This window comes from Gambusia affinis, linkage group LG04 (assembly GCF_019740435.1).
Source record: "Gambusia affinis linkage group LG04, SWU_Gaff_1.0, whole genome shotgun sequence".
NCBI classification, from domain to species: Eukaryota; Metazoa; Chordata; class Actinopteri; order Cyprinodontiformes; family Poeciliidae; genus Gambusia; species Gambusia affinis.
The window spans coordinates 26,060,908-26,073,164 of NC_057871.1; the positions used below are offsets into that span (position 1 = coordinate 26,060,908).

At 41.7% G+C, this 12,257-nt stretch overlaps 1 protein-coding gene across 1 annotated transcript in view; it reads left to right on the forward strand.

Moving 5' to 3' along the window:
• Positions 1–2,297: 2,297 nt before the first annotated feature.
• LOC122830281 (vasorin-like) overlaps positions 2,298–12,257 on the forward strand; it is a 29,740-nt gene continuing 19,780 nt past the window's right edge. Inside the window, exon 1 of the mRNA XM_044115518.1 lies at positions 2,298–2,550. The gene's annotated coding sequence lies outside the window, so the exon portion shown is untranslated. The remainder of the gene's footprint in view (positions 2,551–12,257) is intronic.

A 12,257-nucleotide genomic window follows, 5' to 3' on the forward strand; every position in this document is an offset into this window, starting at 1 on the left:
AAAATGTTACTTGTAAGTTTTGTCTTATTAAGACACTTGTACTAGAAACTAATGACTTTGTAAGATTTTGTGCTTTTGCAGTGTAAAGCTACAACCGTAAAATCACTCAGTATGAAGATTTCTCAGTTAGAAAAGAGCTAAAGTGTGTGTGTGCGTGTGTGTGTGTGCGTGTGTGTGTGTGTGTGTGTGTGTGTGTGTGCGTGTGTGCGTGGCAGACAGACACACTGGGCCTTGTGTTAGAACAACCCAAGGCCTTAGAATCTCATTGTCTGGAGATAAGATTCATTCAGCTTCAAACTAGCATAACAAAGATGACATTATGTGCATGACCTGAAGGAGAATTAAAAACTGTGGAATGTCGCACTTTGAAGGTTGCATGCTCTACATTCTCATGAATACTTGGGTTGTGTTGTTATAGTTTCCAATTTAAAGATGGCTAACTGATGAGGTTTCTTGGTTTTTGTTTTAAAGGGACAGCGTTATGCAACATTGACTTTTCTGAGTCAATTTTTGTATACTCGAAAAACAAGCCTGGAGTGTTGCTTCCTTGCATGTTTGAGAAATTATTTAATCTCCCATGGCAACGAGTCAGCCGTACAAAACACCTGGGTGGATCTAGCTCCGCCTTAAAGGACAAAACTCCTCGTTGGAGCTACAGTTTCAAAGCTCACAGAGCCGCCTTCCCACAAAACTCCCCAACTCTGCTCCTTCAGACTAGCCAGCAGCAATTAGCAGCCACCTGGTGGAACTGCAGATCTAACTGAGCCCATTATATGAGCTACTTTTAAGTGCAACACTGGTGAAAACGTTCTTAAAGGGTTAATAGAGGAGCCATGTTGTGATGACTTCCTGAAGGCGGAGCTTCAGAAACAGCAGGAGCGTTTTAAAGAGACGCAGGCCCAATTTAAAGCAGTGAAACTGTGAAGACAAATTTCCTTTTGAATATATGTAGCATTCTATAACAAATGAAGAACATCGTTACTTGGTTGTCCTATGAAATGGCAATATGTACCTGGAAAATATACAATGCCGCCCTGTTAAGCGATACACAACTGAAGCTTGATGCTATCCACTCACACTACGGCCTTCTTGTGTAATTTGTGTCTTTAGTTGGTTCTCGTGTGTCAGCGGCTGTGCGCCAACAGATCCAAACATATACACACCATGTGTTCCGGTGATCATGTGTGTGTACACGCTTGATATGCCGATGAAACCCTTTCGCCAGACTGAGCGCTGGGGAAAAGCGATGCCAGTCTCAGATTTCAGTGTGTTGCTGTTACACACACACGCACACACATACACGCACATCACACACAGACACGTATTTAATGTCTCGCTTTTCAGCACGTGTCAACCTTAGTTGACAGAAGGAAATGTTTGGTTAGCAGCAAACCTGCAGCAACTTTCCTAAGACTGTGTATAAATAAACCTGCTTAAAATGGAAAAGCAAACTGTACTGCTTTTCCAGTGCAGTTTGCTGTAGTCAGAGTTCTGTAATCAGTGCTGTGACAGGAAGTTATGGGCCGTCATCTGTGACTATGCTAACTAGCTTTAGCATTCATGGCAGGCTTTGCTGTGGGGAACTAGCTGCAACAGAGAGAAAGGTGAAGGTGTGAGCACACATACACAACTTCATAGACAGCGCTAAGTTGTCTATGAAGACATTTGCTACCAGGCAAATGAAATGTTTTTTAAACATGTATTCATTTTTGCGATGCTCTTTTAAAGCACTATATGGAAGAAATTAATATGACAAAACAATTCTGAAGCCAGATGACCAAAATGCATGAGCTAGATATGAGTTACCCATTTGTTCAAAGCTACTTTACGTGAAATATGGTAAAATATATTGTAATTAATGCGTAAATGTATTTATTTATTTAGGTTTTTTTTAAAACAGGAAAAGATTAAAAGATTTGGGCCTGGTTCAGAATAATTGCAGTTTTACAGCAAATTGCTGTTCTGCCTGGTTCAGAATAATTGCAGTTTTACAGCAAATTGCTGTTCTGGAGAATATTATAAAAAACACACAAACACCCAACATCACATGCAAATAATAAGACTATATTAACATACATTTAAAAAATATATTTTTGACATGACTTGTAAACTGATGTTCTACGTGTTTTAATGATTACTTCCGTAAGGCAGTAGTGAATGAGAAGAAGATAAAACATGGAGGAAAAGCGTCGTGCAGGTGCAGCGTGAAACTGGGACGCGCACGGACGCGCGCGCCCGGCCTGCCGTACCTCCCACTTCCCCGCGGCTTGTTTAACTTCTCGCCTCCTTCACTTCACGGAGCGCTTTTGTTGAAGTCCGGCGGAGCTGATGCGAGTCTTCACAGCGCCGCAGTGATTCTCGGCTCACTTTAAGCGATGCGTTGGAGCTAACTGCGCTGTGCCGCGAGAAAAAGACAAAAGCTTTCCCTTCAGTTTTTGTTTTTTTAGTTAGTTTTTTATTACTGATAAGCCCCCCGCCCCGTCTTACTGTGGATAAGGAGTTGGAGGTGAAGCTGCATTCCAGCGGGGCTCTGGATTATACTTTCCCAAGGTAAGCTTCTTCTAAACCTCCGCTTGATTGGAAAACTGTGAGCGCACACCGAGTCTAATAACGACCTATTTCTTGTTTATCGGTAGAAATATTGCACTTTTTAATAACGCGTAACGCCGAATAAATATATCAAATGAACAAGGATGTTGTGATAGCAATTATACTTGCAGCTGAACTTTAACGCCAAGAGAGTGAAAACAGCTCTGCTCGGCTCACATGTCAAAAACCGACTTCCAGGCTGGGGGACTTCAGCAGCGGCGCCTCACATTCCTCCGCACCCGGTGCCCAGGTCTGTATCTCTGGTCAAGCGGGCGCTCTTGGTGGGAGGAGGACAGAGTCCGCGAGAGAGGAGGAGGGCTCCCCGCGGAGAAATGTGGAAACACGATTAGTTCTTATCTCTGTCGCTTCTTCAGACCGTGGCGGTGTTGAATTTTGCGGATTAGAGGCTGTTATCTGCCCCATTCTCCGCGGCTCCAGCCTGACCTCTGGCTCTCTTATCACCTCGTGCGGGAAGCTTTTATTCGTGATTCGCGCGAGGCAGCAGAGGCAGCCTGTCTGTCTGTCAGACGCTCGCGCTGGGTCGGATCTTTCTGTCATGTCTCGTGTGTAAATGTGTTGTTTATAGCAGGTGCTGAATAAAGTTTGGTCGTACATTTGATGCGTAAAACATGAAATCGAAAAAAAAAAGTTGTTGGTTTCAACCTAGAGGTATCTATGGTTTTCTCCGAATATTGGTCTCTCAAGGCTGAAAATTAAAGTGAATCCTAATGAATTTAGAATATTTTCAAAGAGCTAAATTATTTCACTTATTCAGTTTTAAAAGTAAAACGTGTAGATTTCACAACTGATGGAGAACATCCATAATGGAAAGTTGTACGGAAGGGAAAAGGTGTGAAAGCAACAGGTGTCATCATCTTCCGAAGAGAGTACCGTAGTTTTTCTTTTCTTTTTCTGTCAGCGTCTCAATTATATCTTAGTGTCCCAAAAGTTTCAACATAAGCTTATTTATCGCTGTTGTGATGTGACTACTTGCAAGCAATGGTTGGTAGGATGCGATATCTTCAGTGTTGTGTAGTTCTTGCTCATCATGTTACCCATATCTGGCTAGTTAGACGGACTCTATAGTCTTCATCAATATCTTCGATGTAAGGCTGCATCTAACGATTATTTCAGTAACTGCTTATTCTATCGATTATTCTGATGATTAATCAATTAATCAGGTTTTAAAAATCGGCACATTCTGCAGATTTTTCTTTTCACTCTTGATAGGATCAATCCAATCAATTGACATTAATCTGATTAATCATGATTAATCTCACTAATCATGATTAACCTGATTAATAGTGATTAATTGCGATTAATCATGATTAAAATATTACATTTACGCAGCCATTTGCAATTGAATGATTGAACACACAATAAAAGGAGAGTTGATGGCTGTAACTTGAGAGATTGTGCAGCTCTGATTTAAGCAGCTCATCATGTAACAGAAGAGCTTTAAACACATCGATTTTGTGAATTTGAACGTTGTATGATATAATTTACAGGTTACGTTTTTACAGGTTACGTTCTTTGACACCAAACAGGCAAATCAGCATTGAAATAATCATAAATTATGAAACATACTTGCTTCTTTTGTTTGTTTTTTCTTTCCTTTTTCAGTAATATGTTATTACTTCATACTAAGTGAATCATGAGTCATTTTCATGTTTTATATAGCAAAATACATTTTTAATGTTTGTCTACAGGCTTGTAGATCTACACTTCATTATGATGTATTGGCAGTATGGTTGAATTGTGCGTTTAATCAGACTCAACAGCCCTATTTTCATCTCATGCTGCAGCTTTTACGTTGAATCACAACTTGTCGCCCTCATTCTCTGACGTGTGAGGAGTCTGAGGCCCTGACAGAAGGCCTAAAGTGGAGCACAAGGATGGGAAAAGCAAAGAAAGGTGGAGGCAGAGGGACGGCAAAGGTAGAGGCGGAGAGTAGAGCAAACATTCCTGCCTCGGTGTCTCAGCAATTTAATTAAGGTTTTGGTGAGATGCGGCAGCGAGCAGCTCGAGGTGGAGGCTTAACCCTCCCTCCCAGCCCTCAACCTCCAGGTTTTCAAAGTTGCACTAATCCCACGGGGTCAGCTAATAAGTGCTCTGGTCATGCTGCCATGACAACTAAACAGGACGGAACCGAAAGGGAAGCTCGCCAATCAGGGAGTTAATAACCCCACGAGTTAAAGAGGTACAAGGTGAAGAAGATGGGGCTCTGCGCTGAATCGTGTGTGTGTGTGTGTGTGTGTAAGGTTTTATTCACTATCAGTCACATTAACAAAAAAAATCCCTTCTCTTTGTAAGCTTAAGTGTGCCCTGTGGTGCTCAACACACTGATACACACAAGCTGGCTCCTCGGTGTAGGTCATGTTTCGGTCACTGTATCATTTTTTTTCTCAATAGGAAATAACATCAGTGACTAATGCGGGTGATGTTGCTTTTCTGATGTGCTGTAACTCAAGTTTGGCCTCGGTATACGTGTTGTTATTTATGTTTCCATTACATCTTTGATGCAAAGTTTTTCTTGGCTTTCAGGTTTTATTAAAGTTTTCCCTAAACTTTGATTAGGAAAATGTAATTCAAGTGTTCGCTCTCATGTCCTGGTTAAGTTTCTGTCCGCTATATTTATTCTTTAAAAGGGCAACATTGTACAAAATCTACATTTTTTTTTTTAGCTTTACATCATGTTATGTCATTCCGTTATAAACACATACCTGGAGTTTTGCCTTGATTCTTTCATACATGTTTGAGAAATCCTTTAATCTCCTTGGCAACCAATCAGCCGCGCTAACCGCCTGGGTGGACCTAGCTCCGCCTTCGCGGTCACAGCTCCTCCTGAGAGCTGCAGTTTACAAGCTTTCGAGCTTCAGCCTCACAGAGCAGCCCTTCCCTAAACTCATCCACTCAACTCCTTCAGACTAGCCAGCAGATATTAGCAAATAACTGGAAGAACTGCACATCAGCTGGGGTTATTATAGGAGCTGCTTCTCAGTTCAACTCTGCTCAGAATGATATTAAAGCGCTAATAGAGGAGCCATGTTGTTCCTGAAGGCGGAGTTTCAGAAAGGGCAGGCATTTCTTAAAGAAACAGAGGCCTAATTTCTAGGCATTAAATTACAAAGTTTCACATTTCTTTTGAGTTGTGTTTGATATATGTAACATTTTTATAACAACTGGAAGAACACAGTTACTTAATTGTGCTTAAAATGGCTCTATGTGCCTGGAAAATACACAATTCTGCCCCTTTAAGAGGAGCAGAACGAATCAAAGATCTGCTTACAACTAAATGGGTTACACATTTTGTGTTTTGTCCCAATTCCTGGAGTAATCCACCAAACCTTGATCAGCCAGAATGAGCTGACCTGCAGAGATTATATAACCCTGTGGCGCTGATTCACCAGACCTCATCCATAGACTTAAAAAAAGGGGGATTTTCCTTCTGAGCATGCTCTGAAGTTGCAATATAAACTTTGTAAATCACTTTCTTGTTTTTTTCTCCATCCATCCATCCATCCATCCATCCATCCATCCATCCATCCATCCATCCATCCATCCATCCATCCATCCATCCATCCATCCATCCATCCATCCATCCATCCATCCATCCATCCATCCATCCATTCATTCATTTTCTGTTCACCCTTGTCCCTAATGGGGTCGAGGGGGTTGCTGGTGCCTCTCCAGAGCTTACCCTGGACAGGTCACCAGCCTGTCGCAGTGTTTTTTTTTCTCCATCTTTAGAAATAAGATGATTGCAGATTCATATATTTCCAAACAAAGCATAAGTTGTTTTTAGTCAAGTTTCTCTGGTAACCGTGAAGATTTCTTGTGCTGAATGAAATGTCTCACATTACATCTTTACAAGTTCCTCTGACTTTCAAACTTTGAGGCTTTACATGCTCACTGGATTGGAACCTCTGCCATGTCTGAGCGCACGTCCTGCCTCCTCGCCTCTGCAGACACGGTACAGGGGGTTGTTACTCCTTTACTAGCCCACGAAGCGTGTCCTTAAGTACCTTCCTCTAAGTTATCCTCATGGCATCTTCTGAAAACATGGAGGACCAGGAGCGTGAGTCAGAAACGCCTCGTAACATTTGGAACAGGTGGGAAGGATGCTTTCAATCTGTAGTGAGATTACCTTGGCGTCTTTTCTAGTCGATGTCATTTACTGAATCGTAGAGATGAAAATATCCAACATAAATTGTTCTTTAACTTTGTGTGAAGTTTAGGGAGGTGTTTCATTTGGCCTTGTGATTGTGTTCTTTTCTCATCAAAGCATACCTGGAGTGTTGTGTTGATTCATTCATGCATGTCTTAGGAATCCTTGAATCTCCAATGGCAGCCATTTTGAGAGTACATAAATGGCGTCTCACTGCTCAGTCCCTCCAGACTAGTGGCAGCAGCAATGAGCTAGTGCTACTAAGAATGGTTGCTAATCTTTTTGCATTGGGAGCATTGATGAAGTGTAGGAGCGTCTTAAAGAGACAGAGGCCATTTTCAAGGCGTGAAAAAGTAAAATGTGTTTTAAGATTTACACAGTTTAAAAAAAAAAAAAAAAAAAACTTACGGTAATAGAATAAGTTGATTGTGAAAGGCAAATGTCATGGTCGGAAAGCAGGGGTGTTGTCCCATCAGAACGTCAGTTTCCGAAATCACACACACACACCCAAAAAAAAAAAAAAACTTGTAAAAGTGCACGCCGGTTCAGTGAGACCCCTCCGCGCAGATGAAAAAACTTGTGGGGTCTAAGTGGCCCCGTCTCTTAAGACTGCAGGAGGGCCAGGAGAAGAAGTTGTTCATTCAGCATTAATCGGAGCTGGCCGTTTATCCTTCTTTGTGCTAAAGAAAACACAACACCCTCAAGTCTGTAAAGAGGAGCAACACTTCTTGGGGGCGTACGGTTCTGGGATGGTGGAGGTGTGACAGGAAGACTCCCCCCCTACCCCACCTCTCCTTAGCCCTACTTTGCTTTTGTCCTCGAGGCAGACAGCTTGGTGGTATGCACATGCACCCTTTCATCCTGGTTCAATAGGCTGGGTTCTTCCAAGCACCCTTTACCACATAAACACACACGCGCACACACTCCCATTCAGTTTGTAAATCGACAGCTCCCTTGGGGCTGTGGGGCTTTGACAAAGCACTTTGGAAGACAGAGGTCTGAACCTGTGATATTCCTACAAACCCAAAAAAGCCCGACAGGTAAGGTGAGATGCAGTGTGACAAAAGGTAACCTGCATTGCCGGAAAGGTCTGACAGGCACACTGGGAGAGAGTTGGATCTTTTGGACTTTCTTGCTGTCAGGAACTGTGTGATATGTTAATGAGACAGAGCTTCAGGTATGAAACCAATTTTACAAGGACCCTGTTATACAGCAGAATACAGTGCACTGCAAAACTATTCACATCCCCTGAACCTTTTCGGGTTTTTTCACTTAATCACAGCCTGGGAACAAAAGGAGACATGGGTTTCAAACTCTGTATTCACTCTAGTGGCATTCCAGGTCTTTTGAGGTTTGTCTCTAGCAGTAATTTACACCTAGGCATTGACGTTTTTGCTCATTCTTCTTTAGAGCGTCACCCAAGCATTGTCGGATTTGATCCAAAGTGTCTGTGAACACGAATTTTCAAGTCTTGCTACAAATTGTCAATTGGATTTAGACCTGGACTTTGGCTACGCTAATTCTAACGCCTTGATCTAACCCTTACCATTTAAACTCTGGTCGCCTTTGGTGTTTTCTGACCAAACCAACTTCATCCACTTGACAGACGCAATTCGACAGAGATTCTAGTTATTCAGTGAAGAATCGTTGAAATGTATGTCATTCCTCACGTCGGACAAACAGTATCAGCTGTTTCTAGTATCGGCTAAAATCTGAATCGGCAGGTCAGGCTTCTTAAAGCTTGGCGATCGGCCAGAAAACTGCAATCGGTGCACCTTCTTCTTCGGATATTTCTTTATAGTCTAACTCTTTAAACTTTTCCTCAACATCCTTGATCTGACTGCTGTGTTCCTCAGTTGTCAGGATGCTGTTATTTTACCAATGTTCTCTCATAACCCTGATAGAACTGGAAATAAACACAGATAAGTTGTGTTTACTACAAGGCTGATTTCTGAATGTATGTTGAATCATACTCAGCAAACGTTTTAAGATTTAAATTTGTAAAGAAAAACAAAAAAAGAAAAAAATTTTCTTTGAGTTCATTTATCCAAATGAACAAATTAAAATCAATGGCTGTAACCTAAAAAGTGAAGCATAAGGAGTACGGATAGTTTTGCAAGAGAAATTAGACTAATTTTATTTAAAGAGACTGACAAGATCTGTTACAACAAGAATATTAACTCAGCTGTAGTATCATCTGCATCACAGTGTGACAGAATTGTACTGAACTAATTGCAGTATTTCAGGTATATTTTTTAATCTAAGTTTAAGAGATATTAGCGATTAAACTCAGCCTTGTTGTGTTGAAACACCGTGCAGTTCATTATTTAACTAAACCATTAGGTTTTTCACAAAGAGAAGAATGCGCTCATGTTTTCTCATTCCATCGCCACACTCAAACACTCACAAGCAGAATCACTTAGTCCTCCTCTGAGGCCTCGCTGCAGCTGGTTGTGGATTAAAAGGTCAGAGGTCGAAGGGCGAACGAGTCGACCCGCAGAGATGCCGGTGAAGCCGAAGAAACGCAGATACAGAAGAAGTTGACGATCAGTCAAACTTACCGTTGAATGGCGAAAACAAATGCGCGTCCCTCTGCCTGCGTAACAGAAAGTGTGCGTTTTGGGGGATTTGCTGTGTTTGGATGAGGCTGGAAGCCCAACTTGTGGTGATGGCAGGAAGATAAACAGATCAAAGCAAAAGCCTGCAGGTCACGGAGCAAGAAACAGCCAAGACATGGTGAAAGTAGATAGGCCAGCTATACTTGTAATGTTAAAAATGTTAAAATCTGAAACCAATATAGAGGATTTAAAGCTACATCATGCAACGTTTATTATAAATATATATATGTTTTTTTACATGTCAGTTAAAACTATCATTTTGTCAGCAGTATGGTATGAGACAATCTGACAAAAAAAAAATTGAGCTCTTCTGGCTTCTTCAAGTGCAAACTGCAGAAATATATCAGTCAGGAGGAGGGTCAGAGCGCTGTCAATCATTCTTGTGTACGCCCCACTCACACCCTCTCCTTCGCGCTCTGCTACGTTACAGCTTCTTCCTGATAGCACAGCCTGTCGTGAACGCTAAGGCTAATTAGCATAGCCACCGATGAAGCAGGACAAATGGTTTTCCTGGAATTGTAAGTTGTTTCTCTGCCATTTGCACATTTCATTTTCACTTCAAGGAAATAAAAAAACCCAAAAACAAATAACATTCTCCATTTACATCAGAACCACTGTACTTTGCGGTGGTCAAACCAATTAAATTGCAACACGATACTTTGAAGCTTGTGGTAAGAGCCATATAAAAAAAAAGAAACATTTTAAGGCCAGAGTACTTTTGCATGACACTTTCTGAATGCAAACACTGTGCTTCGTGCCAACAAAACTGTGATTATTTCTCCATCATTCCTACCGAATGCAGCATTTGCAGGCCGAAAAACTTTGTTCAGCAAAATCCGAGAAAGAAGAAAACATTTAAAGTCCGTGCTTACAAACTGTTGTGTGTAATAAATGAAAAAAAAAAAAAAATGGTGCACAGCTTTTAATTACTGTTCTCTCTACATTTGTGGTGTCGGACACATCGCTTCACTCTGACCGGGCTCGAGAAGCCATTGTTCTGTCTGAAACCAGTGCGGAGAGCCGCGGTGGCGGGCATGTCTGTGGCGCTTTTAATTTGAACGTCTTGTTCACAGATGAGAACCAAATGCCACCTCAGAGGGCCGTCACGTGGATCAAAAGCTGGACAGCAGCAGCTTTAAAGGACGATGGCGTACAAAACAGAATGAAACACTCCAAGTGTTGACAGTGGAAAACATAAACCCGCAAGTTAAACCTGTTTAGGATGGAGTGTGAGTGCAGAACGCTGCGAAACTGAAATTGAGCGATCGGCTACGTAGAAGTTACCATGAAATGAATGCAGTAAATGCAATGTCAAGTTTAGATATCGCCTGCTACCTGTCTTTTTAAAATGTTAAGTTCAAAAGCATTAAACATTTCTGTTACCATTCACACAGTTTAAAGTCCCTTTAATAAAATATGACTTACATTAAATTTTACTTCTCGTCTACTCTTCATTCTGAAACTCCACTTTTAGAAAGTCGTCACAACAATTGTCCAATTACCCTTTAACGACGTTTATACCAGCCCTGCACTGAGAAGTAGCTCCTATAATGAGCTCAGCAGGTGCTTGCTAATTGCTGCTGGTTAGTTTGAAGGAGTTTGAGTGGGGAAGTTAAAGAGAGGAAGAGCTGCTCTGTGAGGTGAAAGGTGCGACGTTTTAGAAACTGGAGTTCTGAGGAGGAGCTTCGTCCTCGAAGGCGGGGCTAGGTCCACCCAGGCGTTTTGCACAGCTGAATGGTTGCCATGGGAGATTAAAGGATTTCTCAAACATGCATGAAGGACTCAAGTCAACGCTGCCAGTGTGTTTTGATGAAGGAGTAACATTACATTACGTAATACTGCCCCTTTAAAACAACATTTAAAAATACAAAAGTAAGACATCTACTCCACGTTATGCCAAATGAATTTATAATTAATATTTCAGAATAATTACAACTCAGTGTACAAGTCTTGCACATGCACGTTGGTAGAACCTGCTTGTTTGGGTTCTACTTGGTGCAAATGATACCTGCGTTGCAAAATAACGGCTCAAGACCAGTCATCTCTTTCTGCTTCTTGATAGAAAATCTATGCAAATCTTGTTGATTTGAAGGAACATTTGCAGAACAGAAGATGACTGCAACCCTCCACATTCATGTTTGGTTCAGCCTATAAGCACCAGCTTTTATCTGTCGAAACGACTTCAAAAGGAGAAATTTTCACCTCATTGCCACTCTAAGCGATTGTATCTCTTTGGCCTTGTAAACCTGTTCTTCCCACTCCAATGACTTGATTGCACTCAGAAACTGTGCGCAACCTTTTTTTTGTGCCTAAGGTTTGTTTTTCCACTGATCTCACTTGAAATCTAAATCAAGTTTTGAACATTGCCACAGGCAAAACTGAAGCTGTCTTATCGAAGCCAATTTTTTATTTGTTTTTAAGGTTCATATATTTGCCTATTTCTGTTTCCCAATGAGAGGAGCGTGATTGGTTGGTTTCTGTCTGTCATGTTGGGACATTGTAACTTCTCCTGGCTGATGCCAGACTCTCCATAAACACAGACAGACCAGCGCAGGTCCAAACCAAGCAGTCAGCTGCAGAAACATTACGCCGTGGCTCTGATAGGGCCAAAACACACCAGGCTGCTCCCAGAATGACAGATGAGACACGTTGGACAAATTGATGCAGCGCAGATTAACAGAGCAATTTTCCAGCCTCAATCAACTATGGAAAATAAACTCAGAGGATCTGCATTGGGTCTTGACCGGGTTGATCGTTGGTTCAGAACTTCCTGCTCGTTAAAACGTAACTGCTGCCATTTTTCAAAGTGACTGGAATGAGATTCCTGGTCACAGTTTACATGTCGACTCTTTTAGAGTTCAGATCTGCCTGGAAAGATCCGC